This window comes from Macaca mulatta, chromosome 5, assembly GCF_049350105.2.
Source record: "Macaca mulatta isolate MMU2019108-1 chromosome 5, T2T-MMU8v2.0, whole genome shotgun sequence".
Taxonomy (NCBI): Eukaryota; Metazoa; Chordata; class Mammalia; order Primates; family Cercopithecidae; genus Macaca; species Macaca mulatta.
Genome location: NC_133410.1, coordinates 180,871,134 through 180,899,033, shown reverse-complemented (window position 1 = coordinate 180,899,033; position 27,900 = coordinate 180,871,134). Strand labels below are relative to the sequence as shown.

General features: G+C 37.3%; 1 protein-coding gene across 2 annotated transcripts in view; it reads right to left on the bottom strand.

The window, feature by feature from the left end:
- GALNTL6 (polypeptide N-acetylgalactosaminyltransferase like 6) overlaps positions 1–27,900 on the bottom strand; it is a 1,218,179-nt gene that overhangs the window by 582,186 nt on the left and 608,093 nt on the right. The gene's annotated exons all lie outside the window — the stretch shown is intronic.

Below are 27,900 nucleotides of genomic sequence, written 5' to 3'. Positions count from 1 at the left end.
CATGAGACACCATGCCTGGTCTCATTCAGCTTGAATTATGACCACATTAAAATTTCTAGGTCTTTATCAATAGAAAGTAATTAATGTTCACAAAGTATTTAGAACAGTGCCTGATGCATAATAAATTTTCAATATTAGTAATTATTATTATTATTATCATCCCTGTTCTGCAAGTCATAATTTTTCTACCATTTATTGTATTGTCTAAACCTGACAAGACAAAGAAAAACAAAGGGCCAGGTGCAGTGGCTTGCACCTGTAATCCTAATGCTTTGGGAGGCCAAGGTGGGAGGATTGCTTGAGGCCAGGAATTCAAGACCAACCCAGCCAACGTAGCAAGACCCTGTCTCATGTAAAAAAATGTAATAAAAGAAAAGAAAAGAAAAGAAAAACAAAGAGCATCACTCAATCTGGACAGAAAATAATAAGATGAAATAAGATCTGGAATTCCTTGACCGTATATTTATCCAGGTTCCTTTTCCTTAGAAAGTAACTAACATTCATAAGTGTTAGCTTACAGGCAAACAGACAATGGTTGAAAACTAATAATATATACTATTTAAAGGTAAAACAAAATATTGTGGGGGTATTTATCAATAGAAAATCATACAAGTATGAAATAATCATCCATAGACTGCTTGCATATTAAAAGGTACTTTTTCAGAAAAGTCTTTTCTAATTTCATTGACTAAATTAGAGTCTTCCAGTTAAACATTCCCCTAGTCCCCTGGAATTCTCCTTCATATCCCTCATCACATTGTTATTAGTTAGTTAATGGTACAATTATTTATTTAGTGTGTATCTCTCTAATTCGATGAAGGACTCCAGGAGCCTAGTTTCTGCATCTTTCTGTCGCATCCCTGTAATCTAGTACAGTGCATGGCACAGAGCAGGTGAATACATGAAGAGATGAATGAAATAGAAACACGCATTTACAAAGCACAGTTGATTTCTTGCTTGTATTCTAAGCGTATTTCACTTTTTCTGGCTACATACCGATATAGGCATTATAATTATGAGTAATCCTGACACATCTAAAAGTCTGACTACTAGTCTCCCTTTAGGTTTTACTTCAGTGTTCTTTTTTTTTTTTCTGTCTCTCATTTTCTGAGAAGGTTGATTTTTTTAGTGTCATCCTATGCTCCCTGTGAGGGAGAAAGAGGTTTGCTTTCTCCCTCATTTGATATTATTTTTTTCCTTCCTGCTCTAGAAATAGCAAGATGATACATTTTATATTTATTTTTCCACTTCAATCAATAACTGCACTTACAATCCTTCTAAGCTCCTGTGTTTTTTGAAACAACTCTCATGATTTATCTCATTATTTATCATTATTTATCTTCCTGCACACAAGTTACAAAGCAAACCATGAGGAAAATAAACTGATGGTAACCAAATCAGGTTTTAGATGCCTTCCAATGATCTAAAAGGGAACGGTAACAAAATTGGTGTGTTTAGGCAGTCCTTGTATTTTGTAGATATGACACAGACAGAATTACTTACTCTTTACAACATGGTTCATTACGATCTCCACACTTTTCTGAATTGTCTTGTTTAAGATGCTTGGAGTATCCTCACCCTAAATTTCTGTCTTCTGAAATCCTACCTGCTGTCTAAGGCTGAAAGGAAGTATGCAACTTTTCCTTCTCCTTTTCCCTTCATATTATATTGCAATTCCAATTTATTCAATTGGGCAACACATATTTCTTGACACATCTGTTTACAATGTATTATGCAAAGCTTTAGTGATATATTAGTGAAAATATATAATCCAGTACTCTTGAAACTTGCAATACAGGGATTGCATGGCATATTAAATATTATGTTGTTTTAAATAAGCAACTATACTGATGGAGCTGTATAGAGAAAATCATTTGGCAAGCACACTCCCTAAGGAGCGAAAAGTCTACTGAAGGTGACATTGTAGGTTAGTGGATCACTAAGATTCCTAAGATTGGAAAACACATCAGAGAAGAAGCTGTCTATTTTTGATTTTGTTTTACTCAAGCTACCTGGGCCAGGCCTCATGGACAACATCCTGTCTCTATAGGTAAGCACACATTTTAGATCTTAACACCCACCCAAGGCCACTGTAAATAATACTAGTCTTTTATTAATCAGGATTACCTACAGAAACAAAACCAGTAGAACAGAATAAATAGATGGATATATAGGTATAGATATAGATAAGAGGGAATTAGTTCACATGGATATGGAGGCCAAAAAGTCCCAATATCTGCTATCTGCAAGCTGGAGAATTATGAAAACTAGTGGTGTAATTTAGGTTGAATCTGAAGGCCTGAAAATGGGGGTGAGGTGCTGACGGTGTAAGTCCTGCTCTGAGCTTGAAAGCATTATAACCAGGAGCACCGATATCCAAACACAAGAGAAGATGGATGTCTCAGGTCAGGGAGAGACAGCAAATTCACCCTTCCTCTGCCTTTTTTTTCTATTTAGTCCCTTAACATATTGGATGCTGCCCAGTCACATTGGGTACGGTCATCTGCTTTACTCACTTCTCCAATTCAAATGCTGATCTCTTCCGAAAACACCTTCACAGACACATTGATAAATAATGTTTTTCTGGCTATCTGGGCATCCCATAACCCAGTGAAGTTGAAATACAAAATTAACCATCACAGATATATAGTTCCACTCTTTGATCTTTGAATGCTGCCCAAGAGTGCCCAAAAGTAAGCTAAGTAGTAATTCTGATCTTATAAGCCAAAATATTCATACTGAATATACTTTTACAATTTAGTAAAGCAATAGGAAAATTCTAGCTTCTCTTAGTCATGCAAAAAGAATCAAAGGGATATTTATCCTTTCTTGGGCCAGAGTGAAACACTGTTTCCCTGCAATAAAAGTGGTGAGAGGAGCAGTGTCTACAACAAGAAGCAGCAGAAAACTCAGATGGCTAAAAGATAAGGGTAATTAGTGAGTTCTGTGGTCCAACCAGACATTTCACCTGCCTGAGCTGCACATTTTGCATTTTATTTTAGATGTAAAATTTATCTTCTCTTATGAGAAAAAACCCTTTATTTCTTATACTTTTAAGTTCTGGGATACATGTGCAGAACGTGCAGGTTTGTTACATAGGTATACACATGCCATGGTGGTTCGCTGCACCCATCAACCCGTCACCTACATTAGGTTTTTCTACTAATGCTCTCCCTCCCCTAGTCCCACCCCCCAACAGATCCTCGTGTGTGATCTTTCCCTCCCTGTGTCCATGTGTTCTCATTGTTCAACTCCCGTTTATAAGTGAGAACATGTGGTGTTTGGGTTCCTGTTCCTGTGTTAGTTTGCTGAGAATGATGGTTTCCAGCTTCATTCATGTCCCTCCAAAGGACGTGAACTCATCATTTTTTATGACTGCATAGTATTCCATGGTATATATGGGACACATTTTCTTTATCCAATCTATATTGATGGGCATTTGGGTTGGTTCCAAGCTTTTGCTATTGTGAATAGTGCTGCAATAAACATACATGTGTACGTGTCTTTATAGTAGAATGATTAATAATCCTTTGGGTATATATCCAGTAATGGGATTGCTGGGTCAAATGGTATATCTGGTTTTAGATCCTTGAGGAATCGTCACACTGTCTTCCACAATAGCTGAACTAATTTACATTCCCACCAACAGTGTAAAAGCATTCCTATTTCTCCACATCCTCTCCAGCATCTGTTGTTTCTTGATATTTTAATGATTGACATTCTAACTGGCATGAGATGCTATCTCACTGTGGTTTTGATTTGCATTTCTCTAATGACCAGTGATGATAAGCTTTTTGTCATACATTTGTTGGTGGCATAAATGTCTTCTTTTGAGAAGTGTTTGGCCATATACTTTGCCCACTTTTTGATGGGGTTGTTTTTTTCTTGTAAATTTAAGTTCCTTGTAGATTCTGGATATTAGCCCTTTGTCAGATAGATAGGTTGCAAAAATATTCTCCCATTCTGTAGGTTGTCTATTCACTCTGATGATTATTTCTTTTGCTGTGCATAAGCTCTTTAGTTTTATTAGATCCCATTTGTCAATTGTGGCTTTTGTTGCCATTGCTTTTGGTGTTTTAGTCATGAAGTCTTTGCCCATGAGTATGTCCTGAATGGTATTGCGTAGGTTTTCTTCTAGGGTTTTTATGGTTTTAGGTCTTACATTTAAGTCTTTAATCCATCTTGAGTTAATTTTTGTATAAGGTATAAGGAAGGGGTTCAGTTTCACTTTTCTGCATATGGCTAGCCAGTTTTCCCAACGTCATTTATAAAATAGGGAATCCTTAACCCATTGCTTGTTTTTATCAGGTTTGTCAAAGATCAGAAGGTTGTAGATGTGTGGCATTATTTCTGAGGTCTCTGTTCTGTTCCTTTGGTCTATATATGTATTTTGGTACCAGTACCATGCTGTTTTTGTTACTGTAGCCTTGTAGTATAGTTTGAAGTTAGATAGCATGATGCCTCCAGCTTTGTTCTTTTTGCTTAAGATTGTCTTGGCTACATGGGTTCTTTTTTGGTTCCATATGAAATTTAAAGTAGTGTTTTTCCTAATTCTGTGAAGAAAGTCAATGGTAGCTTGATGGGAATAGCATTGAATCTATAAATTACTTTGGGCAGTATGGCCATTTTGACAATGTTGATTCTTCCTATCCATGAGCATGGAATGTTTTCCATTTGTTTGAGTCCTCTCTTATTTCCTTGAGCAGTGGTTTGTATTCTCCTTGAAGAGGCCCTTCACATCCCCTGTAAGTTGTATTCCTAGGTATTTTATTCTCTTTGTAGCAATTGTGAATGGGGGTTCACTCATTATTTGACTCTATTATTGATGTATAGAATGCTTGTGATTTTTGCACATTAATTTTGTATCCTGAGACTTTGCTGAAGTTGCTTATGAGCTTAAGAAGATTTTGGGCTGAGACAATGGGGTTTTCTAAATATACAATCATGTCATCTGCATACAGAGACAATTTGACTTCCTCTCTTCCTATTTGAATACTCTATATTTCTTTCTCTTGTCTGATTGCCCCGGCCAGAACATCAAATACTATGTTGAATAAGAGGGGTAAGAGAGGGCATCCTTGTCTTGTGCGGATTTTCAAAGGGAATGCTTCCAGCTTTTGCCCATTCAGTATGATATTGGCTGTGGATTTGTCATAAATAATTCTTATTATTTTGAGATACGTTCCAAGAATGCCTAGTTTATTCAGAGTTTTTAGCATGAAGGGGTATTGAATTTTATCGAAGGCCTTTTCTGCATCTATTGAGATAATCATGTGGTTTTTGTCATTGGTTTTGTTTATGTGATGGATTATGTTTATTGATTTGCACATGTTGAAACAGTCTTGCATCCCAGGGATGAAGCCAACTTGATCATGATGGATAAGCTTTTTGATGTACTGCTGGATTCAATTTGCCAGTATTTTATTGAGGATTTTCACATCAATGTTCATCAGAGATATTGGCCTGAAATTTTCTTTTTTTTGTTGTATCTCTGCCAGGTTTTGGTATAAGGATGATACTGGCCTCATAAAATGAGTTAGGGAGGAGTCCCTCTTTTTCTGTTGGAATATTTGCAGAAGGAATGATACCCGATCCTCTTTGCACCTCTGATAGAATTTGGCTGTGAATCTGTCTGGTCCCGGGCTTTTATTGCTTGGTAGGCTATTAATTACTGCCTCAATTTCAGAACTTGTTATTGGTCTATTCAAGGATTTGGCTTCTTCCTGGTTTAGTCTTGGGAGGGTGTATGTGTCCAGGGATTTATCTGTTTCCTCTAGATTTTCTAGTTTATTTGCATAGAGGTGTTTATAGTATTCTCTGATGGTAGTTTGTACTTCTGTGGGATCCGTGGTGATATCCCTTTTATCATTTTTTATTGCATCAATTTGATTCATCTCTCTTTTCTTCTTTATTAGTCTGACTAGCAGTCTATCTATTTTGTTGATCTTTTCCAAAAAACCAGCTCCTGAATTCACTGATTTTTGGAAGGGTTTTTCATATCTCTATCTCTTTTAGTTCCATTCTGATCTTAGTTATTTCTTGTCTTCTGCTTGCTTTTTAATTTGTTTACTCTTGCTTCTCTAGTTTTTTTAATTGTGATGTTGAAATGTCAATTTTACGATATTGATTCTTCCTATCCATGAGCATGGTATGTTCTTCCATTTGTTTGTGTCCTCTTTTATTTCACTGAGCAGTGGTTTGTAGTTCTCCTTGAAGAGGTCCTTTACATCCCTTGTAAGTTGGATTCCTAGGTATTTCATTCTCTTTGAAGCAATTGTGAATGGAAGTTCATTCATGATTTGGCTCTCTGTTTGCCTGTTACTGGTGTATAAGAATGCTTGTGATTTTTGCACATTAATTTTGTATCCTGAGACTTTGCTGAAGTTGCTTATTAGCTTAAGGAGATTTTGGGCTGAGATGATGGGATTTTCTAAATATACAGTCATGTCATCTGCAAACAGGGACAATTTGACTTCTTCTTTTCCTAACCGAATACCCTTTATTTCTTTCTCTTGCCTGATTGCCCTAGCCAGAACTTCCAACACTATGTTGGATAGGAGTGGTGAGAGAGGGCATCCCTGTCTTATGCCAGTTTTCAAAGGGAATGCTTCCAGTTTTTGCCCATTCAGTATGATATTGGCTTTGGGTTTGTCATAAATAGCTCTTATTATTTTGAGATACATTCCATCAATACCAAATTTATTGAGAGTTTTTAGCATGAAAGGCTGTTGAATTTTGTCAAAGGCCTTTTCTGCATCTATTGAGATAATCATGTGGTTTTTGTCTTTGATTCTGTTTATATGTTGGATTACATTTATTGATTTGCATATGTTGAACCAGCCTTGCATCCCAGGGATGAAGCCCACTTGATCATGGTGGATAAGCTTTTTGATGTGCTGCTGGATTTGGTTTGCCAGTATTTTATTGAGGATTTTTGCATTGATGTTCATCAGGGATATTGGTCTAAAATTACTGCCCAAGGTAATTTATAGATTCAATGCCATCCCCATCAAGCTACCAATGAGTTTCTTCACAGAATTGGAAAAAACTGCTTTAAAGGTCGTATGGAACCAAAAAAGACCCTGCATTGCCAAGACAATCCTAAGTCAAAAGAACAAAGCTGGAGGCATCACGCTACCTGACTTCAAACTATACTACAAGGCTACAGCAACCAAAACAGCATGGTACTGGTACCAAAACAGAGATATAGACCAATGGAACAGAACAGAGTCCTCAGAAATAATGCCACACATCTACAGCCATCTGATCTTTGACAAACCTCAGAAAAACAAGAAATGGGGAAAGGATTCCCTATTTAATAAATGGTGCTGGGAAAATTGGCTAGCCATAAGTAGAAAGCTGAAACTGGATCCTTTCCTTACTCCTTATATGAAAATTAATTCAAGATGGATTAGAGACTTAAATGTTAGACCTAATACCATAAAAACCCTAGAAGAAAACCTAGGTAATACCATTCAGGACATAGGCATGGGCAAGGACTTCATGTGTAAAACACCAAAAGCAATGGAAACAAAAGCCAAAATTGACAAATGGGATCTAATAAAACTAAAGAGCTTCTGCACAGCAAAAGAAACTACCATCAGAGTGAACAGACAACCTATAGAATGGGAGAACATTTTTGCAATCTACTCATCTGACAAAGGGCTAATATCCAGAACTTACAAGGAACTCAAACAAATTTACAAGAAAAAAACAAACAACCCCATCAAAAAGTGGGCAAAGGATATGAACTGACATTCTCAAAAGAAGACATGCATACAGCCAACAGACACATGAAAAAATGCTCATCATCACTGGCCATCAGAGAAATGCAAATCAAAACCACAATGAGATACCATCTCACACCAGTTAGAATGGCAAACATTAAACATTCAGGAAACAATAGGTGCTGGAGACGATGTGGAGAAATAGGAACATTTTTACACTGTTGGTGGGATTGTAAACTAGTTCAACCATTGTGGAAAACAGTATGGTGATTCCTCAAGGATCTAGAACTAGAAGTGCCATATGACCCAGCCATCCTATTACTGGGTATATACCCAAAGGATTATAAATCATGCTGCTATAAAGACACATGGACATGTATGTTCATTGTGGCACTATATACAATAGCAAAGACTTGGAATCAACCCAAATGTCTATCAGTGACAGACTGGATTAAGAAAATGTGGCACATATACACCATGGAATACTATGCAGCCATAAAAAAGGATGAGTTTGTGTCCTTTGTAGGGACATGGATGCAGCTGGAAACCATCATTCTCAGCAAACTATCGCAAGAACAGAAAACCAAACACTGCATGTTCTCACTCATAGGTGGGAACTGAACAATGAGATCACTTGGACTCGGGAAGGGGAACATCACATACTGGGGCCTATTATGGGGAAGGGGTAGGGGGGAGGGATTGCATTGGGAGTTATACCTGATGTAAATGACGAGTTGATGGGTGCTGAGGAGTTGATGGGTACAGCACACCAACATGGCACAAGTATACATATGTAACAAACCTGCACGTTGTACACATGTACTCTAGAACTTAAAGTACAATAATAAAAAACAAACAAACAAAAAAACAAAAACAAAAAAAAAGAAACAAAAACTAAAAATGTCAATTTTAGATCTTTCTTGGTTTCTCCTGTGGGCATTTAGTTCTGTAAAGTTCCCTCTACACACTGCTTTAAATGTGTCCCAGAGATTCTGGTACGTTGTGTCTTTGTTCTCATTGGTTTCAAAGAAAATCTTTATTTCTGCCTTAAGTTTGTTTTTTACCCAGTAGTCATTCAGGAGCAGGTTGTTCAGTTTCCATGTAGTTGTGTGGTTTTGAATGAGTTTCTTAATCCTGAGTTCTAATTTTGTTGCACTGTTGTCTGAGAGACTGTTGGTTATGATTTCCATTCTTTTGTATTTGCTGAGGAGTGTTTTACTTCAAATTATGTGGTCAATTTTAGAATAAGTATGATGTGATGCTGTATATTCTGTTGATTTGGGGTGGAGAGTTCTGTAGATGTCTGTTAGGTCTGCTTAGTCCAGAGCTGCATTCAAGTCTTGAACATCATTGTTAATTTTCTGTCTTGTTGATCTGTCTAATATTGACAGTTGGGCATTAAAATCTCCCATTATTATTGTGAGGGAGTCTAAGTCACTTTGTACATCTGTAAGAACTTGCTTTATGAATCTGGGTGCTCCTGTATTGGGTGCATACGTATTTAGGATAGTTAGCTCTTCTTGTTGCATTGATCCCTTTACAATGATGTAATGCCCTTCTTTGTTTCTTTTGATCTTTGTTGGTTTAAAGTCTGTTTTATCAGAGGCTAGGATTGCAACCCCTCCTCTTTTTTTTTTTTTTGTTTTTTTTTGCTTTCCATTTGCTTGGTAAGTATTCCTCCATACCTTTATTTTGAGCCTACGTATGTCTTTGTACATGAGATAGGTCTCCTGAATACAGCACACTGATGGATCTTGACTTTTTATACAATTTTCTAGTCTGTGTCTTTTAATTGGGGCATTTAGCCCATTTACATTTAAAGTTAATATTGCTTTGTGTGAATCTGATCTTGTCATTATGATGCTAGTTGGTTATTTTGTCCTTTAGTTGATGCAGTTTCTTCATGGTGTCAATGGTCTTTACAATTTGGTATGTTTTTGCAGTGGCTGGTACTGTTTTTTTTTTTTTCTTTCCATATTTAGTGCTTCCTTCAGGAGCTCTTGTAAAGCAGGTCTGGTGGTGACAAAATCTCTCAGCATTTGCTTGCCTATAAAGAATTTTATTTCTCCTTTGCTTATGAAGTTTAGTTTGGCTGGATATGAAATTTTGGGTTGAAAATTTTTCTCTTTAAGAATGTTGAATATTGGCCCCCACTCTCTTCTGGCTTGTAGGGTTTCTGCAGAGAGATCCTCTGTTAGTCTATTGGGCTTCCCCTTGTGGGTAACCTGACCTTTCTCTCTGGCTGCCCTTAACATTTTTTCCTTCATTTCAACCTTGGTGAATCTGACAATTATGTGTCTTGGGGAATCTGACAATTATGTGTCTTGGGGTTGCTCTTCTCAGGGAGTATCTTTGTGTTGTTGTCTGTATTTCCTGAATTTGAACGTTGGCCTGTCTTGCTAGGTTGGGGAAGTTCTCCTGGATAATATCCTGAAGAGTATTTTCCAATTTGGTTCCATTCTCCCCGTCACTTTCAGGTACACCAATCAAACACAGGTTTGTTTTTTTCACATAGTCCCATATTTCTTGGAGGCTTTGTTTGTCCCTTTTCATTATTTTTTCTCTAATCTTGTCTTCACGCTTTATTTCACTGAGCTGGTCTTCAATCTCTGATATCCTTTCTTCCACTTGATTGATTTGGCTATTGATACTTGTGTATGCTTCACAAAGTTCTTGTGCTGTGTTTTTCATCTCCATCAGATCATTTATGTTCTTCTATAAACTGGTTATTCTAATTAACAATTCCTGTAATCTTTTTTCAAGGTTTTTAGCTTCCTTGCACTGGGTTAGAACATGCTCCTTTAGCTTGGAGGAGTTTGTTATTACCCACCCTCTGAAGCCTACTTCTGTCAATTCGTCAAACTCATTCTCTGTCCAGTTTTCTTTCTTTGTTGGTAAGGAGTTGTGATCCTTTAAAGGAGAAGAGGTGTTCTGGTTTTTGGGATTTTCAGCCTTTTTGCACTGTTTTTTCCTCATCTTTGTGGATTTGTCTACATTTGGTCTTTAATATTGGTGACCTTTGGATGGGGTTTTTGTGTGAATGTCCTTTTTGTTGATATTGATGCTATTCCTTTCTGTTTGTTAGTTTTCCTTCTTACAGTCAGTCCCCTCTGCTGCAAGTCTGCTGGAGTTTGCTGGAGGTCCACTCCAGACCCTGTTTACCTGAGTATCATGAGCAGAGACTGCAGAAGAGCAAAGATTGCTTCCTGTTTCTTCCTCTGGGAGCTTTGTCCCAGAGGGGTAACTGCCAGATGCCAGCCGGAGCTCTCCTGTATGAGGTGTCTGTCGACCCCTGCTGGGAGGTGTCTTCCAGTCAGGAGGCACCGGGGTCAGGAACCCACTTGAGGAGGCAGTCTGTCCCTCAGCAGAGCTTGAGCGCTGTGCTGGGAGATCTATTCCGCTCTTCAGAGCCATCAGGTGGGAACTTTTAAGCCTGATGAAGCTGAGCCCACAGCCGCCCCTTCCCCTAGGTGCTCTGTCCCAGGGAGATGGGAGTTTCATCTATAAGCCCCTGACTGGGGCTGCTGCCTTTCTTTCAGAGATGCCCCGCCCAGAGAGGAGGAATCTAGAGATGCAGTCTGGCTACAGTGGCTTTGCCGAGATGCAGTGGGCTCCACACAGTCCAAACTTCCCAGTGGCTTTGTTTACACTGTGAAGGGAAAACCACCTACTCAAGCCTCAGTAATGGTGACGCCCATCCTCGATCCAAGCTCAAGTGTCCCAGGTCACTTCAGGCTGCTGTGCTGGCAGCGAGAATTTCAAGCCAGTGGATCTTAGCTTGCTGGGCTCCATAGGGGTGGGATCTGCTGAGCTAGACCACTTGGCTCCATGGCTTCAGCTCCCTTTCCAGGGGAGTGAACGGTTCTGGCTCGCTGGTGTTCCAGGCACCACTGAGGTACGAAAACAAAAAACAAAACAAAAAAAACCTCCTGCAGCTAGCTTGGTGACTGCCCAAACGGCTGCCCAGTTTTGTGCAGCCCTGTGGTGTAGGCACCCGAGGAATCTCCTGGTCTGCAGATTACTAAGACCATTGGAAAAGCATAGTATCTGGGCCGGAGTGCACCATTCCTCATAGCACAGTCCCTCAGGGCTTCCCTTGGCTAGGGGAGTTCCCCAAACCCTTGTGCTTCCTGGGTGAGGCAATGCCCCACCCTGCTTCTGCTCACCCTCCGTGGGCTGGACCCCTTGTCTAACCAGTCTCCTGAGATGGGCTGGGTACCTCAGTTGGAAATGCAGAAATCACCTGCCTTCTGCATTGATCTTGCTGGGAGCTGCAGACCGCAGCTGTTCTTATTTGGCCATCTTGCCAGGCACTGAAAAAAAATCTTTTTAAAAATGTTGCCTGCATGATGAAAAGGATTTCTTATTTTCATTTGGCTTATTGTGAAGTCACTTGGAGCTAGCAATGGGGTTGGAGAGCTACATTGGGAAGACTGAATACAGACAGGACAGGAGACTATTTGAACTAGTCTGAGGAACTAACCCAAGCATCCAGGTTGATGTATAATATAGAGTCTAAAGCTCTGGTGTGATGACAGTTGTTGATAGCAGGAGTTGAGACAGTGGAGTGGCAGGGTACAGCAGTGACAGGTTTATTCCATGTTGGACACTTGGGCACCAATTATTTCTAATCTTTCCATAAGTAGTAGAATTCTACCCAGTGGGCTGCAAGTACAGCAGATGGATTCAGTTTCTGAGAACGGATTTGGCAAGAGCCCAGAAGGATGCAAAGGCCTCTGTGAAAACATATACGTACCTTGTTCATCTTGGAATGGGGATCCAAGAGGACACTTTGTTTTTTAAATAGACCAACTTGAGAAACAGAGACATAAGGGTCCTAGAAGCTATTGCATTGTATCCAGATTTGGGTGGATTTTAGATTTAGAAGGAAGACCATCTTTATCAATGGGACTGAAGCTGACAATACATTTTCTGGCTCAAGTATATTTTAGCAGTAAACTGGAACAGGACCAAGGATGGAGGTGGGAGATCATCAGTAAATGTAGAGGAAAACACATGAGGACAATTTTCCGAATTCCCAAGCTACAGTAAATCTTTTTCTGACTCCCTGAAGCCTCTTATTTATTTATTTATTTTTTTTATGGGATTCATTCCATTGGGCTTTGAATAAAATTTTACAGTAATCTTTTCCTCCACTGAGACATTATAAATGTGCAATAGGCAGGCTCTGGAATTTGTGGAGGACATAGCACCATGCTTGCCTATAGGATGTTCTCAGTAAATATTTCTTAAAGTAGATTAAGCCCTTTGTAATATTGTTTACTATATTTCTTCCTAACAGGACATGAAGTTGTACAGTCTTATTTATTTTACGAATGGGGCATGTTTTCAGGGATGGAACTAACAGTCTATGTCATGTTTCTTGCTGTCATTTAGTACTCTGGACTTATTTGCCTCTCTCCTAAGGGTGTCGCAGTGGCCTGTTGAATTAGAACAAAAAAGCAGATAAATGCATTCAGCATCTTTGCCAGAAAAGGAAATAAAAATAAAACATTTTATTAAGTCCTTAAGTCCTGGTGTATCCTCTGTAACTTTCCTCCTCACATGCGGGGAACTTTTCATATTTTAATGATGACCTTTTGTACAGCTCATGACAAATTTCAGATGGTGAAAAGCATTTAAGCAAGGAGATAAAGGATTAAGTAGACTGTAAATACTCCTTGTTGATCAGAGGCGTATGTGCATCTGCTTTTGTTTCCTCTTAATACAACTGCAGATGTGTCATTTAAAACTCATGTAATTAGTAGCAACTCTTAGTAAATCAGCTTTAAACCCTAATGGTTTCAAGGAGAGAGTTAGTTGCATGATTTATAGCTAAAATAATCAGCATTTCAAGCATAATACTTTTTAAAATGGAAAGTCAGATCTTTTCCATGCATTTCTTTTTTAAATTCTCTGTCTTCTTATTAGGGCAATTTTATGTTCCCCAACTAAAATCTTGCCTTCATTAGGCAGATTAGCATTCATAGGATGCAGTGATTTGATAGTGCTAATGGCTTCATATCACACATCTTTTTTTTTTTTTTTTTTTTTTGAGACAGAGTCTTGTGCTGTCACCCAGGCTGGAATGCAATGGCGGGATCTCGGCTCACTGCAGCCTCTGCCTCCTGGGTTCTAAACGATTCTCCTGCCTCAGCCTCCAGAGTAGCTGGGACAATAGGCGTGCACCACCATGACCAGCTAGTTTTGTATTTTTAGTAGAGATGTGGTTTCACCACATTGGCCAGGCCAGTCTCGAACTCCTGACCTCAGGTAATACACCCACTTTGGCCTCCCCAAGTTCGGGGATTACAGGCATGAGCCACCGCACCTGACCCTCACATCTTAACATTACATAATCATTTAATTTCTGAGGAAAGTTTACCTGTCAATGCCTTTCTTAATATTCTTTTTCTTCCAGAATGTTCTGGCTTCTTAGTGAATACAATAGGTTACAAATTTACGTATATAAGGTCTTAGAGAAAATATTTGTACTAACACGTCAGAAATTATTACAAGTCAGTAGTTAGTGTGTACACGATATGAATCAGTTTTGTTGTAAACTTTTTAAAACAAAGCTTGTTATTATATTTGACACAATTTCAGTTATTTAAAGAAATATCCTCACATACCTATTTTCAAAACTCATAGGAGCAGCTTCATCTGAGTATACTAAGAATAGAGAAAGATTTTATCCACAAAAGATATTCATCCAAAGACTCTCCTTGGTAACACAGAACAACTGTTTTGAATAAAGATCTTATAAAACATATAGTACAGACTTTACATCTTAGAGTATAGAATACTGAAGTCCAGAGGGGTTAGTAATATATCTCTGGAAACATAGCTTGTTAGGGGTAGGGCTGAGAACAGGACTTAGATATTTAACCAGCCTAGTCTATTTTTTTTTTCTTTTGCTGCTGTTTCAGCTTTTGTTTTGCACCTTCACTATTTATTTATGTATATAAATGTTTACATATATATAATTAAATGGTGAACATGTGTGTGTGTGTGTGTGTGTCTTTTCTTTGTTCACTTTTATAAGTATAGATCCATCTGTCTTAATGAAAGGCTTTTCAACACTCCGTCCCATGGTCTGTTTAGTGTAGTTGCTAGAGCATTGAATTTCAATTACGTTTGTGGACCCACAGACAATTATATCAGGAAATCACTCATTTATCAATTTCGCTTGCAGGCTTCATTCTGGAATACTCTGAATTCAAAAGCTTATGCTTACGTGGGTTTTTTGGAAACAAATTTAACTTTTCAAATTTTATTTATGTATTTTTGAGACAGAGTCTCACTCTGTCACTCAGGCTGGAGTGCAGTGGTACAATCACAGTTCACTGCAACCTCAACTTCCTGGGCTCAGAAGACCCTTTTGCCTCAGCCTCTCGAGCAGTTAGGACTACAGGTACACACCACCATAAACAGCTAATTTTTTTATTTTTATTTTTATAGCGACAGGGTCTCTCCATGTTTCCCAGGGTGGTCTTGACTCCTGGCCTCAAGCAATTCTCCAGCTTTGGCCTCCCAAAGTGCTGGGATTACAAGCATGAGCCACTGTACCTTGCCCACTTACATGTTTTTCAATTGGTTGCTGATGACTTTTCTTGCAAGGCATATAATAATTATTTTAAGGGGATCTATCTATCTATCTATCTATCTATCTATCTATCTATCTATCTATCTATCTATCTGAATCCACTTCTTCAAACAAATACTATAGGCATCCCTGACCCATCTTGCACCTGTATAAGCTGAAGAAGTCAGATCCCAACCTCTTTTCTTCCTCACTACTCGAATCCTTACCTCTTTCTATCAACCTCTAGAATCTCTTCCTAGTGCCCATATTTTGTAACACTTTCTGCCCATTAAGAGACTTGAGGTCTTAACTATAAAGATTAAATGGGTCTTTGTGGTTTGCTCTAAGAGCTAAGAACTATTATAAATAATTTAATGTGTGAACATTTGTTTGAATTAGTGACTGCTCTGGGAAACCCATAGTCAAATTCTTCACTGTATCTCCTAGTAACATTCAAAACACAGGGAATGAATGGGATTAGCAAATTTGCCTATTATATGTGAAGCAAGTGCTCTGTGTACATTTCCCAGAAGACAGTATCTAAATGACTCACAAAATGGAACACACAGTGTTGGCTAAATTACCATGAGAATTTTCCCTTCCAGAAATTATGCTCCCTTGCTAATTTAATATCATCAATAGAGAATAGAGACCTGTTTCTATAATCTACAAGAAACCTTCACAGGGTGCATGCTGTGTACTGAACAGAGTCTGGGCACTGGGAATGCTGTGGTGAACAGATTCTCTGACATCCAGAACACACATTATCATAGGCAAAGACAGACAGTAAGCACATAAATGAATAAATACAGAAAGCAATTACAGAGACTAATAAGTGTCATGTAAAAGATAAAATAGGTTAACATGAGAGAATGACTGGAGACTATTTCGGGTAGGAAAGACTTCTCTGAGAAGAAAACACTTGAGATGAGACTTGAACCAAAACATGGAAGCAGCCAAAGAATGTTCCTGGCAGATAATCTGCAAGTGTTAAATCTCTGATGAAGGAATGAGTTCCGTTTGTTCAAAAGGCAAAAGGGAATCCAGTATGGCAGGCACCTTCTGCAATGATGGAGAGAAAGGGAATGAAGTTGGTGAGGAAGACAAGGAACTCACAGGCAATGGCCAATCATTTCATCTGATTACAACTGAAACCCACTGAAGGTTTAAGCAGGAGGTGACGTATTCTGGTGTATGCTTTTACACACATCAGTTGGATTCTGTATGCTGAACTAACTGTAAGGGACAAAAATAGAGGAAAGGAATTCAATTGTGATGCTGTTATAGCAGTTCAGTGAAAGCTGGAAATAGCCTGTGCAAGGATCATGCTCGTGGAGACAATGGCAAATGAAGGGGCTTGTTGACAGACCACATAGAGTGGGGGAAAAAGAATGAGATGAAGGATTACTCTTAACTATTTGATCTAATCCACTGGATGGATGGTAGCTCCACTTAATGTAATGAAGATTTAGGACAGAAGAAGTCAGTTTAGGGGGAGGCAGTTTTTTTGTTTGTTTGTTTTGTTTTGTTTTTTTTAGATGGAGTTTTGCTCTTGTTGCACAGACTGGAATGCAGCGATGCGATATTGGCTCACTGCAACCTCTGCCTCCCAGGTTCAAGCAGTTCTCCTGCCTCAGCCTCCTAAGTAACTGGGATTACAGGTGGGTACCACCACACCTGGCTAATTTTGTATTTTCAGTAGAGACAGGGTTTCTCCATGTTGGTCAGGCTGGTCTTGAACTCCCAATCTCAACTGATCTACCCCCTTTGGCCTCCCAAAGTGCTGGGATTACAGGCATGAGCCATAGCGCCCAGCTGGGGGAGGCAGTTGAAATAAGTAATTTAATCTTGGCCATGGTAGGTTGGAGTTGCCTGTTAGACTTCCAAAGGGAGATGCTGATGAGGTAGCTGGATGTATAAACCTGAAATGCAGGAGAATATTCTGGGTGAAAGACATTAGTTCAAGAGTCATCTGTGTAAGCATAGCATTTAAAGTCATTAATAGGGATGAGGAAGGAAGCTTACATAGAGAATAAAGGATAATAGAAAAAAAAATTCCTGGGAATCACACTATTTAGAAGTTTGATAGGAAAGAAGTATGGAAAAAAGACTAAGAAAGAACAGCCAGTGTTGTAGACAGAAAATCAAAAGACTAGATTTTTATGGAACCTGGAGAAGAAAATATTTCTGGCATCTAGGAAAACTCAACCAGTCAACTAGCTTCAAAGTTTAAGTTTTTTAAGGATAGAAAATTGGCCATTGATTTTGGCAAGATATAAATCATAGGTAGCTTGGAGGGAGGTATTTCAGCGGGCTGGTGAGAAGGGGAACTTGCTTGGAGAGGGTTAATAGAAGGTAGAAAGGTGTAGTTAGAAATTCTGTTAATTTTCTTTGAAAATGTTTCATTGAAGGTGAGGTCTATACTAATGGTGGTACTTGTAAGGACACTTAAGTATCTTTTAATTAGATGGTCTAAGACATGTTTAGTATATGGACGGAATGTCCTTGTAGGAAGGTAAGAGGTATTGGTGGCAGAAGAGAAATGCTCTAGGGAACTTCTTCCACAATACAAGAAGGGGCAACATCTGAGGACCAATGGAGGGATAAAAGCAAGGCTATTTTTACTACTGTAAGAAAGAAGGCCAAATGTTTGGATCCCAGTGCAATTCAGATTGTGGAATCAATGGCCAGAAGATGATGTGGCTTCCTTCTGCTTGTGTCCATATTCTCCATAAAAGGTAAAGTTAATTAGTTGAGGGATGAGGGGCTAAGTTCTAGAGATTCAAGGAGGGAAATATGAGATTATTTTCTTATTAAAAGGGAAAGTGAATTTATTTAGTAAAGTGAGATATGATTTCCTAGTGTTGATAAGTTAATAAGATTATGAGGTTGCCACTCCTAACAATTTCTGCCCCTGGTGAGGTAAACAAGGCATCAGAAAAACTATCACTTTTAAGCAGGTTCCAGATGTGCCTCCATAATCTCATGGTTATGAATTTCTTGTGTGCTCCCCAAGACCAAACAAGTCATTCCAGTTCAGATGGATTCTAGACTTCTCAGAGTTTTAAAATAATTCTATATTTAGGAAGACTAAAAAGGCTTGTCAATAATATCTAAACTTTTCCTAGCATTCCCTGGGTAGCGAATAGAGGGGATAGTAGACTGTGTGGATGTTGGTTTCCTGTAACTTTTGCCTTGTTCTTATTTAGAGAATTTAAATAAATCTGCTTTATAAATATGAGTAACTTCTGATGTGTCAATGTTCTAAAAAAGTGAGTATTGTGTAAATTGATTAAAGATGATAGAATGAAGACATTGAAGACCAGAGTGCTGTCTAAAGAAGTCTCATCTGGGTCAACTTCTAAAGAAATCTTAGAGATATTCCCAAAGATGGACACAAAACTCCAAGGAAAATAAGCATCAAAATGATTGCTGAGAAGCACTATTCCAACGTGCTTATGAATGAACCACAGAAGTAAGATCTAGACTGTTTGATATAACAAATATATTTTCTGGACTTTGTCACTGACAGCATCTCACAGAACCAACAGAATCTCCTTTTACATATGCTAAACCAGGGATCTCTTTATGAATTGAAGAATCTTTATGAATTGAAGAATCTGGCTCTACTCCTGATTGTCCCTAGGAAAATATAACCATGCATATGACTAGACCAAGAAGGCAATGACTAGAGTTAATATTCTACCATTCATGTTTTAGAAACATTAAAAACATAAGTCAACTCAATTTTTAAAACCTTACCTTGACATTGGGTATTATTTATTTCCACCTTTTATAATAATCTCATAAGTTAATATGTTCTTACTTCAAAATAACTTACTTGCAATTGAACTTTTGGGAGACAACCTATTCCTAAGTCTAGGCTTGCCTTTAATATAAACAAAATGCATTCCCCTCTAAAACTCTTATTTTTTTTTAAACCCTAGCCTTGGTAATAAATAGTGTGTGCACTTTACATGAAGTGTAGGCTCTGACCCACATTAAGCAGTATATATGCTCCCTGGTCTTTATAAAGAAATATCTATGAAATTACTTATAATGAGACTTTCTGAACTCAAGACAGTACGATGTATAGGGCCATTTTCACTGAACTCTTGACACTGGCCATAAATGCATTAGTATCTCCATTTACTTCATAAAACTATCATTTACATTTATAGTATGCTTTTAGCAGATATTTGTTATAATAAATGGGCTTCTTCCCTGCTAGCTTTAAGCCAGGTATACCTACATGAAGCTTCTGTACATATTGCTCTTTCACCCCTTCTGCAAGTATGGGGAAATGTAAAGTTTGAACCTACAACCGATGCCAAATGCAGTGGCTACTTATGAAGGTAAATTAGACTTACAAATGCATATATCTCCTTTAAAATTGCAAAGCCACACAGCCAGGAAGAGTGACACCTGATTCAGCTCAGTCTTTGAGGGCAGAATATAATGGGAGACTGATACTTAAAGCAATAACTCTGAGAGGCCAAAGTGAAGGCACTGCAGGCAGGCAGGACAGAAAGAACATTTCTGTGAAATAGTGTCTCAAATGTGGCCTCTTCTGGAGACTCTTTTCCTGCTCTTTGAACCGCTTATTTAACTTGTCATACAGCTTCATTTTTATACTGCTATTTACAGCATATTTGGCATTTTGCTGTCATGATCTCTTCACATATCTTTCTCTTCTACAAAACTATAAGATGCTCCAAGTTTATAACTATGTCCCACTCATCTTTAGGTTACCAGGACCTAGTATAGGAATATATGTGGAATGAGTAAATTTAGAAAATGCCACTTCACACAAAACAATGTTTTTGAGAAAAATAATGGCAGGTGGATTGGAGATATCAACCATCCAGGAGTCAGAGAAATTCAGTCCTGCACATAGTATATCATCCACAGTTGCAAAACAATAGACATCTTAAAAAAGTTTAGGGGTTCTCCCTGGGCTTGGGATTTATCCTTCTCTCAAGGGGACATGATGAAGGTTATGAGTGTTATTGCTCTCCACTTCAGAGAGCAAGACTATGTAGCTTTAAACACTTTTTACTTTTGTGACAATGAAGCTCTATCATTTTCATCATATGGTGAGGTCCATAAGGCCTATGACTTCATTTCTAGCTTCCTACACACTCTGTCATATAACGCCTTCCAGTAAGCCAGAAAAAAAAACACTTGTTTCTTGCAAGATTTAGCATGGGCTTTATGATAAAACTTTTATACATGCTGCAAACTGTGCCTAGAAAACAACCCCACTGTGGCCATTTCATTTCACCTTGTTAATTCCTAGTAGTCCTTCATGAATGGGTCAGTTCAAATCTCCTCCTCTATAATATATTCTGTGACCATCTAATCAGTTTAAAATGCCTCTTGTCTGATCCTAAGTGCATTCTCAATGTATTTTTAGACATTATTATTCAGAAGGAGCACAGATTTCTATTTAGAATCTTAGTTTTGAAGACACAGATGTGGACTCAAATTCTAATTGTGCCACCTTAAAGCTCTTTGATCATCATAAAGGTGCTATTTATAGATACATAAAGGTGTATCTATTATCTTCCTATCAAAATAAGATGGTAATACCTACTGCTTTGGCATAATATTAAGATAAAGTGAGATTATGCATGTCAAACAATGAAATGTGGATAAATTTTTGGTACATTAGGATTCAGGATTTTATTATTTTATTACACCTGTTGCTTTTGCTTTTATTTTGATAGGATGTAAGACACCTTATGACAATTTTGACTTATTTAATGTCTTCTACATTGAACTCGAGGGTAGGGATAATGTCTTGTTTCATTTTATATCCCAGTATTGGCACAGCACAGGTACTCAACAAGTGTCTGCTGGTTTAATGAACACATTAGAATAATAGTACTAAGCATGCATTTAGCCTTCTTCTTCTTTTTTCTTAATTTATATTTTTATACATTTTTGGACAAAAAATTATTCACCAACTTCTCAATGCATAACAAAGGAGAAGGAGAGAAAACACACTCATACATTCAAATAATTTACAATTCACTAGGGAAAGAATAAGAAACTCACATAATTAGCTCTCAGTGAAAATCATCATTTTATATAGGTGAAGGGAAAGAACTCTCTCTACCATAATTGTTTTAGGAAAGAAAAGCATTTACTTTATAAGTTGATCTTTCAGATACAAGGACCATAAAAGAATAAAAAGCCAACTTTTCAGTTACATCTATTCAATTAATTTTATCTCTACAAAGACAGTTTTATGCTAATGATTGTGTGTGCATGTGTGTGTGTGTGTAAGTCTGTCTGTCTATCTGCCTATCAATGGTTTCTTTAAAAATATTGTATTTGTCTGTTTTGGGAAGTGCAAAACATGAGATAGTTAAATATGTTTAGGTTCAGAATGTGCCATTTTGAATAATAAAGTGATAAAATGTTCTCATCTGCAGTTTTTTCTTCTATTATTTCAATTTTAAGTTGATAAACTTCAAGTCACCAGGCAAGATAAATCATTTAAACTATTTGGAAATGGTTCTTATAATGACATAGCTTTATCATAAATGCAACAATTAAAATGAGCTGTGGCTATGGATGCTGATAATTCAGTGGGCGGTGAGGGGAACCAGTGAGCAGGAGGTCCTAACTTCTCATGTCTCTAGTGGGACAAAAAGTTCTCTGAGGAATCAGTGCCCTGGTTATAGGCTGGGGCTTTTTTGGCTTGCCTCTGGCTAATTTTGATGATGTTTTATGACTTAATCAACGTGTAGGCTTTTTCCTAAATTTGTAGCCCAATGACAGAGTTACAGTCATGGCTGCATTCTCAGCCACATCTACCTTGAGTTCAGACTCTAGGACATCGAGAATATCCTGACTTGGGACCAACGATGAAGGTTAGGAAGGTGGATAATTGGTGCCCTTACTTCAGTTTTTTTTCCTCTCGTTCTAAAACTCTCCTAATAAATATGTTCAGGATTTAAGAACATAGAAGCTATTAAAGATTCAATTTGCTGATGTGAGAGGATTGGATGAGGTATTTTGCTGCCTAATTTCTCTAGCTCACTGGAAAACTCTATGGAATAACTTATCATAGTATCTTCTTTCTTATGCTTTTTCAACAATTTTTTTTCATAATGATTTGTCTTCTGGAACCTACAAAACATACCACGGCACAGCAACTTTTGAAAAAATATTACAATGGAAGGAACTGTTCTCATTTTTCTTTCCTAGAAATAACAAGGTCTGAGGCATAGAAGTATCTGTGTTTTATAGCATGTGGTTAGTAAAGTTTCAAACTGCATGCTGCAAAACAGACACTCCAGCTCTCAACCAACCAATTTACAAACAGTCATTTCCCCTTCTTCAAGTTTCTAGACAGGATGTTGGGGGCCACAATCACAGGCCTACCTTAGGTAATTATTGATAGTCACAGAGTTGGAAACAAGGGAATCACGAAGTAGCACAATAAACAGAACACTTTTAGACTGGTGTCAACATTAGGGCCAACCAACAGTATTTTCCTTAGTTTGCCTTCTTTGTAGAATGTAGACCGTTAGATCACTTAAGACATACAAGATGGTTTGAACTGAGAAGTCATAACCTAAACAGTCAATCATCTAGCATTTTACAAATTACACCCAAGCACTTCAATTCAGTGTGTTAGTCTTAAAAACTTCAATTTATGTACTCCAAACTCATCTCTTTCTCTCTCTCACCATCTCCACTACCACTGTCTGAACTCACTGATTGTCTCTTACTGACTCTTGCCTCGATTACTGAAGCAGCCTTCTGTTTTTGTCCCTCTAAAATCTGCTACCAAATAGCCACTAAGGTGATTTATCTAAAATTCAATTATGCTAGGCCACTTCACTACCTCAAAGCATCCTAAAGGTTCTCTATGATTTGCTGGGTAAAGTCCAAGGTCCTTATCTAGTTTCCCAACATCCAGGCCACACCTTTCCTTGGAGGGAATACATGTCCTTATAAAGATCCCATATATACAGGTTTTCAGTTTTCTGTGTTGAAAGATAAACATAGTTTTAAATTTTAATAGCTTTTACCAGATTATTTCCCCCAATACTAAAAAGAGCATAAAACATTTGACGCTATTGATATCACATAAGTAGTAAAGTAAAAATTGTTTGAACTTCATAGTAAACTTTGTTTTTCATATATCACCTGTGTTCTCAATCATATCTCTCATATAGAAAAAGAGGCTATAATATTACTACTTTATTAGGGTATTGTAATGAATACAAGAAAGCAAGAACAGGATTTTTTATGTGTTAAGTACTAAATAAGTTTAGCTACTTAATTGTTAATATATATAGATCATAGCTGGGCACGGTGGCTCACACCTGTAATCCCAGCACTTTGGGAGGCTGAGGCGGGTGGATCACTTGAGGTCAGGAGTTCAAGATCAGCTTGGCCAACATGGAAAAACCCATCTCTACTAAAATACAATAATTAGCTGGGCATGGTGATGCATGCCTGTAATGCCAGCTACTTGGGAGGCAGAGGCAGGAGAATCACTTGAAACTGGGAGGTGGAAGTTACAGTGAGCTGAAATTGTGCCACTGCACTCCAGCCTGGGGTACAAGAGTGAAACTCTGTCTCAAAAAAAAGAAAACGAAATATATATATGTGTATATATATATACACACACACACACATATATATATATATATGGATATGGATCATTATTGGTGATTTTTCCCCTTCATATTTGTCAATGTTTAAAAGTTTCCACGTTGAACGTAATATCGCTTTGCAATCAGAAAGAACAATACCAAAGTATTTTTAAAGGTAAATAAATAAGTTAGAACCTTAAAGTCACCAGTAGATAAAATCCCCTTAGTCATGTACTATTAGAAAACTCAGTAGCTTGCAAAGCTTCCTTGTGATATCATCACTATTTGCTTTAATGTTACTGGTATTTTTTCTCTCATTAAAAACAGGTATGTTATTTTGAAATTCCCTGCCATCAATTGAAATAACAATTTTCGTTAGATCTTAATGGCAAACAGCACATCATATTAATATTTGTATTCCAAGTAACAAGTGCAGTGCTTAACTTACAGAAAAGTCTTGAAATAGATCTGTAACTGAATGGATGGACTCATTTCCTGACCATAGTCTCACTTTAGTGTAAGCAAGGCATGAGCAGAATATGATATAAGCTGATGAGATAGAGCATTTAATTTTCTTGTTGTCCTTTCTTGTTGAGTTTAAAGGTTACAAGACTAGGAAATCTTTTTCTTATAAGAGTAAGGAATTACAAAAGTAAGAAAATTTATCTAATATACATATTTTTGCCTTAAGTATAGTCTAAATACTTAATGAACATTGTTTATAAAGTTTAAGTTCAAATGATTCTTGCTTTTCACATTAATAGTGTTCTTATTTCTGGCCTCAATATGGTGCTGCAGAAGCAAGTTGGCTTCACCACCCTCCCCAGAGGAAGTGAAAAACAAATATACAGCATCGAGATGATCACCAGCAATATCCCAGAACTGAAATATGAGAATGAGACAGTTTCAAAGGCAACAGAGAAGTAAGAAAACTCAGAGTAAGACACAGTAGTTGTGACCTACAAAGTTGTCAACACTGAATCAGTGAATACTGAGTCAATGTTCCAAGGGGAAATACAAGGTTAGGTTCCTGCAACCTTTTGATCAAAACATTTTCATCAACTGATGAACACATAACCTTGTTTTATATGTGTTTAAAAATGCATTATTTAATATATATATTTTTTATAAACAATTATATAAGGATTTTGTTGTAATAAAAACTAGCAGAGAAGGGTCTACCATTTCCCTGATGCTGGATAATGTGACTTGAAATTTCTTTGGCTTTCAGCTTTGCAACAATACTATCTACTACACTTAAAATAATCAATTCTTATCTCATGAAACTACAAATTGAGCCACATTTCCACCTCTTCCCTAGCTCCCTCATATACCATATACGTTACTGTAGCACTTGCTGGGGTAGTTTCATGTAGAGATGAGCAAATTTCCTCTTTCTTTTTCTGGATGTATGTATTGTTGATTCGCCAACATTAAACTTAGGGACAATCATATTCTAACACATGCCTGAACAAAATTTATCTAAAACAGGGATTTTTCTCTCATTAAGCCCAGCACATCCTTCTTTGTGCTTAGGAATATAAGACAGCATTTTAGCACTCTGCTTGGAAGCCATTTTAAACAGCAAAATCATCAGCAAAAAGCAAGAAAATGCAAAAAATGTGGTACTAAATAAACCATATAAAGAACACTTAAGGCATGAGATCTGAAAAAGGCAGAGCAGCACCTTGTTGGGCCTCAGCTGGGTCACTGCTCTGTGCATGCCTAATTCTGTGAATGACCATGAAAGCATTGAGTATTGATTGAAATTACAGATACATTTTAAAGAATAGGTGAATTTGGAAACATGAATCTATGAATAATAAAGATTAACTGTCCAATATTTCTTGATTTACAGAAATAATAACTATAGCAATGAAAATAATATGTCACTGATTCATGGACATTATTGCTGTTTGAATATCAATGAGTGTATATTTGGATATGGTAAAGGTAGTATTGAAGATAGTACCTTTAGTGAAATAGATGGATAGTTGAATAAATGACATTGGCATGTGTATAGCCAGCTGGAGCAAAAACAAATTTTAGTTCTAATGTCATACCATATACAAAAACAAATTGGGTTGGAAGAGATGTTTAATTTAATGAAGAAACCATAAAATATGAGAAAAAACTGGAAATATTTTTAAACTTTAGAATGGGAAGTTATTTCTAAATATGACTCACCACTCTAAAACTATTAAATACATTAATAAATTCATACAAAGAAAAAACTTAATGAATTAAAATAAGCTAACAGTAAAAGACAAATTGATAAAATAATTTCATACTTATAAAAAGGCCTAATTTCTATATAAAAGCCTTTATAAATCAGTACGAAATAATAACAATTTTTAAGATTGTATTTATTTTTAAAGCAGTTTTAGATTCACAGCAAAGTTAAAAGGAAGGTACAGAGATTTCTCATATACCTCCTGCCTCTACACATGCATAGCCTCCTCCATTACCAACATTTTCTACCAGAGTAGTACATTTGTTTTAACTGATAAACCTACATTGACACATCAGAGTCACCCAATTTCCAGAGTTTACTTTAGGGTTCACTCTTGATGTTGTAAATGTATAATGACAGGTACCCATCATCACAGTATCATGCAGAATATTTTCACTGCCTTAAAAATCCTCTGTGTTCTGCCTAGTTAACCCTCCCAATACCCCAACCCTCAGCAACCATATATCTTTTTACTATCTCCATAGTTTTGCCTTTTCCAGAATGTCATATAGCTGGAATCATATAGTATGTAGCCTTTCCAGATTGGCTTCTTTTACTTGGTAAAATGTATTTGAGGTTCCTCCATGTCTTTTCCTGGCTCAGTAGTTCATATCTTTTTAGCACTGAATAATATTCCATTGTTTGGATGTACCATAGTTATCCATTTACCCATGGAAGAGCATCTTGGGTTTTTCCAAGGTTAAGTAATTATGAAAAAAGCTGCTATCACAGCTGCACATTCTCATGTGAGTGTAAGTTTTCTACTCCTTTGGGCAAATACCAAGAGTTGAATCATATGCTAAGAGTATGTGTAGTTTTTAAAGAGACCACTAAATTGTCTTCCAAACTGGCTGTACCATTTGCACTCCTCTAGCAATGAATGAGAGTTCCTGTTGCTCCACATCCTTACCAACATTTGGTGTTGTCAGTGTTCTGCCATAGAACATACAACACCAAAAGCAAGCCCTAATGTAAACTAGGGACTTTGGGTGATTATGATTTGCCAGTGTAGGTTCGTCAATTTTAGCAAATGTACAACTCTGTTGGGAAACGTTGATAATGGGGGAAACCAATTGGGCAAGGGGTATTTGGGAAATTGCTATACTTTCTATTCAATAGCGGTGTGAACTTAAAACTTCTCTAAAAATGAAATTGATTATTTGGATCGATTTGGACAAGGGATTCAGGAATTTATATATATTAAATGTGTATAAATATTAGAAGTTCAGATGGAGCTGTAGGTAATTGAAAAAACATTCTGAAGTTTAGTAGAGTGGTCAGGGTTGAATATAAAAATTTTGGGATCATTCAGTTTACATGATATTTCGAGCCATGAACTAGATGGAACCAATAAGGAAGTATGAATAAAAAGAGAAGATAATCAACAACTGAGCCTTGGAGAGTGACAATAGCAAAACCTTAGGGAGAAGAAGAAAAACCAGCAAAGAAGAGTAAGACATAACAACCAGCGAGTCATGACGAACGCAAGTAGAGTTTCTGTGTATGAAGTCAACTGAAAAACATGTTCCTAGGATGATGAACTAATCTGTATCAAATGCTGCTTACATTTCAAATAAGACATGAGTGAGAATTAGGTACTAAGTTTAATAACGTGGGGGGTCACTGGTGATCTTGACATGAACAGTCTTTGTGGAATATTGGAGCAAAAGCCTGATTGGGGTAAATTGAGAAAAACAGAAAGAATGTGAGAAGTGTATGTGTGTGTGTGTGTGTGTG